This window comes from Sciurus carolinensis, chromosome X (assembly GCF_902686445.1).
Source record: "Sciurus carolinensis chromosome X, mSciCar1.2, whole genome shotgun sequence".
Lineage (NCBI taxonomy): Eukaryota > Metazoa > Chordata > Mammalia > Rodentia > Sciuridae > Sciurus > Sciurus carolinensis.
Genome location: NC_062232.1, coordinates 42,102,172 through 42,108,475, shown reverse-complemented (window position 1 = coordinate 42,108,475; position 6,304 = coordinate 42,102,172). Strand labels below are relative to the sequence as shown.

The following is a 6,304-nucleotide window of genomic DNA, read 5'->3' as shown; positions in this document are numbered from 1 at the left end:
TCTGTTTTTTAAAAAATCCATTCAGGCAATGTATGTCTTTATTGGGGGATGTAATCCATTTACGTTGAAAGAAATTAATGATACAGAGGACTTACTATTGACATTTTATTATTGTTTTCTATTTGTATTTTAGCTTTTTTGGTGCCTCATTTCCTCCCTTAATGTCTTACTTTTTAATTTTTTAAATTTTTTTAGCTGTCAATGGACCTTTATTTTATTTATTTATATGCAGTGCTGAGAACCCAGTGCCTCAAACATGCTACCTAAGTGCTCTACCACTGAGCTACAATTCTAGCCCTAATGCCTTCCTTTGTGTGTAGATTTTTATTCTGGTAACATACATGATTCCCTTCTAATTTATTTCATGTATATTCTATAGATTTTAGTTTTATATTAGTACATTGAACTTATGCATAGTAGTAGGGTTCATTGTGACATTCATATATGCACATAAAAAAACTTGCTCTAAAACATTATTTAGTGCTTCCCTTTTTCCTCCTCTCCTCTCTCTCCCTGTTCTCCTTCCTTTACTCTTTTGGCCTTCTACGTATTTAGCTACACACACTTTTTCCACTGGTGAATTATAATTTTATATAAAAGTGGAATTCATTGTGATGTATTCATATGTACATATAGCATAATTTGGTTGATTTTAATTTCCTGTTCTTCCCTTTTCTTCCCTCCTTCTCTCCAACTTGGTCCCCCACCTCTACTCTACTGATCTCCCTCCTGTTTTTGTGATATTTCTCCTTTTTTAAAAATATTTTTTACGTTATAGCTTATGTATATGAGAGAAAATATCTGACCCTTGTGTGTCTATCTGGCTTATTCTACTTACCATATATATCCCATTTTTATCTATTTACCAGCAAATGACATAATTTTATTCTCCTTTATGGTGAGTAGAACTTCATTGTGTATGTAGACATTCATCTGTTGATAGGCACCCAGGCTGATTCCATAACTTGACTATTGTGAATTGTGCTGCTATAAACATGAGAATGTTTTATTGTTATAGTATGCTGCCTTTAATTATTTTGGATAAATACTGAAGAGTGAGGTAATTGGGTCATATAGTGGTTGCATTCCTAATCTTTTGAGCAACTGCTCTCCATAGTGGTCATACTAATTTACAACCTTTTTTTAATTCAATGAGTATCTTTAAAAGAGTTGTTTTAAATTTTTTGGTCAAGTGACTCAGAGAGCTACATTTCCTTACAGGTGATTTATTGAGATTTATTTTGTTCATTCAAATGGGCTCTACTTGCCTGTTTGGTGGCATGCTTTTGTAATCTTTTGTAGAGACTTAGACAATTGAAAAAATGGCCACCTCTTCTAGTTTGTACAGACTGTCTTTGTGCAGTCTACAGAGATTCTAGATTCTCTCAAACTTTTTCTGGGGATTCATCTTCCCTAGGTCTATGATTTTATTCCAGTTCCTGATATATACAGCTGATTTTAAATGCCTTATTTCCATAAGATACTTGGCATTGCTTCTCTGAAGCCTGTGGTTTCTATTGTATTGTTCTGTCTGTAATCACTTACACCCATGTACCTGTCAGACTGCAAACTCCCTTCACTTCTAATGATCCCTGCACCAGGCATGGCTTTCAGTGACCTCTAACCTGGTATGCAAACTATGTCATCATTCCCATCAGTATTCAGTATCAGGTGAAACAGAAACCAGTCCCTCAGGTAGTGCCCAGACAAGCTAGAACATTTCAAACAAGTTCCAGTTTTTACTTTCATCCTGAGAAAGAAGCTGGGAGTTTCCTACTTTTCATTCTGTGCTGCAGAATGAGGTAAGTCAAAGATGAACAACGTGCCATGAAATTTTCTATTGTTTTGGCTTCAGTTTTTCTTTTTAATTGACAAAATAATTGTATATCATTATGGGGTATTACATGATGTTTTGGTGCATTTATATATTGTGTATTGATCAATTCAGGATATTTATGTTATCTCAAATATATATCATGTATTCATGATGAGAACAATCAAAATTCTCACTTCTGGGGCTGGGGATATAGTTCAGAGGTAGACCACTTGCCTAGCATGCTCAAGTCCCTGGGTTTGATCCCCAGCAATGCAAAAAATGCAAAATAATACAAAACAAAATCCAAATCCTGTCTTCTAGTTATTTTGATTAATATGATACAATATTGTTCTATTAGAACATCCTGCTGTACAATAGAATATTAGAACTTATTCCACTTGATTTTGAGCACTATTTTTGGCTTTCTTATAATGTTTTTGTCTTGTTGTAACATTAAGATAATGCCATCCTCAAACAATGTTTTAAAAGATGTTCCCTTTGTTTCTGTTTTCTGAGATTCCTGAGAATGAGTATTGTTTCTTCGCTAAATGATCAGTAGAATTGACAAGTAAAACCATCTAGGCTGGGTTGCTCTATTCTTAGAAGTTATTAGGTATTGTCTTATTTTTACAATAGGTATTAGCCTATTCATATTATCTATTTCTACTTGTGTGAGCTTTTGTTCTTTGTATCCTTCAAGGAATTGGGCTATGTCATCTCTGTGACTGTGAGAACAGAATAGTTTAAAATATTCCTTAATTATGCTTTAATGCCCACTGGTTTAGTTTCTACAACCACTTTCTCAGTTCTGATAGTTATTTGTCTCTTCTCTTCTTCCTTCCCTCCTTCCTTCCTTCCTTCCTTCCTTCCTTCCTTCCTTCCTTCCTTCCTTCCTTCCTTTTCTCTTTCGTTTTCTCTTTCCTTTCTTTCTCTTCTTGCTTAGCCTAGCTATGGGTTTATCAAGTGTTGATCTTTCAAAGAATCCATTTTCTCTGTTGATTCATGTTTTTAATTTCATTTATCTCTGCTCTAATTTTAATAATTTCTTTCTCTTGTTTAAGGCTTATATAACTCATATTTCTCTAGTTATCTACTGAAGATTAAATAATTAATTTAAATAATTTAAATTGGTTTTAGATCCTGCTTTTCTAACATATATATTTAACCTTTTGAGTGCCCTTTAGATACTTTTTTTCTACTTTACTTAAATTTTGATAAGTTGTGTTTTCATTTAGTTCAAACTATTTTCTAAATTTCCCTTGAGGCTTCTTTGACTCATGTGTTATTTGAAAGTATGTTCAACAATATATTGTAAGGTTTTCTAGCTGTCTTTCTGTTATTAATTCCTACTTTATTTTTTATATGATACTTTTTATTTTAAAATATTTTTAGTTGTAGATGGACATGATATCTTTATTTTATTTTTGTGTGGTGCTGAGAATCAAACCCAGTGCCTCACACATACTAGGCAAGCCCTGTGCCACTGAGTCACACCCCAGCCCCAATTCCTACTTTATTTTAGTTGTGATCTGAGAGCACATTGGCATGATTTCTGTTTTTTTGAATTTCTAGGTTTTTTTTCTGTCAACCCATAAGTAGTATATCTTAGGGAAAGTTACAAAGGAGCTTAGAAAGAATGTTTATTGTATTGTTTTTGGATGACATATTTTATAATTGTCTATTAGATCCACTTGATTAATGGTATTGTTTCATTTAATTCTACCCTTCCTAATTTTCTACCTATTAGAAAAGTCTTCAATTCTCCAACTATTACAGTGCATATGTTTATTTCTCCTTGTATTTTTATCAGTTTATATGTCACATATTTTCATGCTCTTTTGTTAGGTACTTGCACAGAAAGAATCTTCCTGGACAAATTTCCTTCAATTCTTGTACATATTTTTTATTTACAAAATAAAAAGTGTTAAAAAACAGTGAAGTACATCCATTGCTGTGTACCATATGATAAATGAAAGAATGAACAATTGCAAAAATAGCATTCCAACAATCTTCCTTCATTATTTTTAAATGCTGCTCATTATCCTTCATAATTTTCCATTGGGTTTATCTGGAACTATTCTAGATATTTCAGCTTTCTTTTTATTGATAGTATCATGGTATATCTTTCTGTTAATATTATTTCATTTTATTTTTTAATTAACAAATAATAATTGTTCATATTTTTTGAGCACAGAATGTGAGTTTTGACCTATGTATACATTGTAGAAAGATTCAGTTCAGCTAATGAACACATCCATCACCTCATCAAGATATTTTTTCCTGAGGTAAGGATGTGGAAAATCTATTTTCTTAGGAAATTTGAAATCTGTAATATATTTTTTATTTAACTGTGGTCATCATGTAGATCATGGAAACTTATTCATCCAGTCTACATGAAAAATTTTGTACCCTTTGATTAACATTTCCCCTTTCTCCATTCCTTCCCCACCACAGACTTTAACCATCTTTCTCCTCTCTATTTTTGAGGTTGACTTTTTAGATTCCACATGTAAGTGACATCATAGAGCATTTGTCTTTCTATTTTGTAGTTTCTAGTAAAATTCACTTACAATGTTGTCTAGTTCTGTCTACATTGTCATGAACCATATAATTAATTCCCTTATTTTTAAAACCTGTGTAGTATTCCATTGTTATGTATGCCACATTTTCTTCTTTCATTCACTTATTTATTCATCCATCAATGAACACTTTAAATTGCTTCCATATTTTGGCTATTACAAATAATGCTGCAATGAAAATGAGAGTATATAACATATCACTTTGACACACTGATTTCTATTTTTTTGGATATATATCAGAAATGGGAATGTGGGATTGGATGGTAATTCTACTTTTAGTTTTTGTAGGAATTTCCATACTTTTTTTCCAAAATGACTTTACTGATTTACATTCCCATCAAGAGCATACATCAAAAATGTTTGATTTCTCAGTGCCTCAGGAGGCCAAGGCAGGAGGCTGGTGAGTTCAAAACCAGCCTTAGCAACTTAGCAAGGACCTAAGCAACTCAATGAGACCCTGTCTCTAAATAAAATATGAAAGGACTTGGGATATAGCCAGTGGTTAAGCACCCCTGGGTTCAACCCCCCAGTACCAAAAAATAAAAAGCTTGATTTGTTTATGGTGAAAATATTCAAATTCCTTTCCTCTGGTTTTCTGAAATCTACAATACATTATCTATAATCATCCTACTGTGCAATATGACCCCTGAACTTACTCTTATATAACTGTGACTTAGTACCATTTATGTCTTTACCTATTTCTCTCTCTCCTCTTTTGTCCCCAGGCTCTGGTAACTACCATTTTTTTTCTCAATTTCTATTAGATCAACTTTTTAGATTACATATATGAGTGAGATCATGTGGTATTTGTCCTTCAGTATCTGGCTGATTTCTTTTAACATAATGATCAGTAGTTGCATCCAAGTTGTCACAAATGACAGGATTTCATTGTTTTTATGGATGAATGGTATTCCATCGTGTATGTGTATTACATTTTATTTATTCATTCATCAGTTTATGGATACTTACGTTGTTTCTGTTTCATGACTATTGTGAATAGTGGCACAAGGAACATTGGAGTGCAGCTGTCTCTTCAACATACTGATTTCATTTCCTTTGGACATATGCACAATAGTGGGATTGCTATATCAGATGGTAGTTCTATTTTTAAGTTTTTGAGGAACCTCCAAACTATTTTCCATAATGGCTGTACTAATTTACATTATCACCAACAGTGTACAAGATTTTCCTTTTCCATACATCCTCGCCAGCACTTGTTGTCTTTATGATAATAGCCATTCTTACTGGTGTAAGGTAATAACTCATTGTGGCATATCCCTGATGATTAGTGATACTGAGAATTTTTTTCGTGTACCTGTTTGCCATTTGTATGTCTCCTTGGAGAAATGTCTATTTGGACCTATGCACATTTTTTTTATGGTGCTGGGGACTGAACCCAGGGCCTTGTGCAGGCAAGGCAAGCACTCTACCGACTGAGCTATCTCCCCAGCCCCCTATGCACATTTTTAAATAGGGTATTTGGGTTTTTGCTATTGAGTGTTAGAGGTTCATTATATATTCCAGATAATAATATCCTCTTGTCAGAAAAGAGTTTAGAAATATTTTCCCCCATTCAATAGGTTACCTCTATACTCTATTGTTTCCTTTGCTGTGGAGAAGTATTTTAGGTTTGCATTATTCCATTTGCCTGTTTTTGTTTTTGTTCACTGTGTTTGTGGGATTTTGCCTCCCTGCAAATCCTTGCTCATTCCAAGGTCCTAAAATATTTCCCTGTGTTTCCTTCAAAGATTTTCATGGCTTCAGGTCTCATGTTTAAATCTTTAATTCATTTTTAATAGATTTTTGTAACTGGTGAGATATAAGGTTGTAGCTTTATTTTTCTGTATGTGACTATCCCAGCACCATTTATTGAACACACTGTCCTTTCTCCTCTACATGTTCATAGCAT

The 6,304-nt window shown here is 33.2% G+C and overlaps 1 long non-coding RNA gene across 1 annotated transcript in view; it reads left to right on the top strand.

The window, feature by feature from the left end:
- Positions 1-1,701: 1,701 nt before the first annotated feature.
- Positions 1,702-6,304, top strand: part of LOC124972493 (uncharacterized) — a 40,748-nt gene continuing 36,145 nt past the window's right edge. The window contains exon 1 of the long non-coding RNA XR_007106468.1: positions 1,702-1,802. This is a non-coding gene — a long non-coding RNA (uncharacterized LOC124972493). The remainder of the gene's footprint in view (positions 1,803-6,304) is intronic.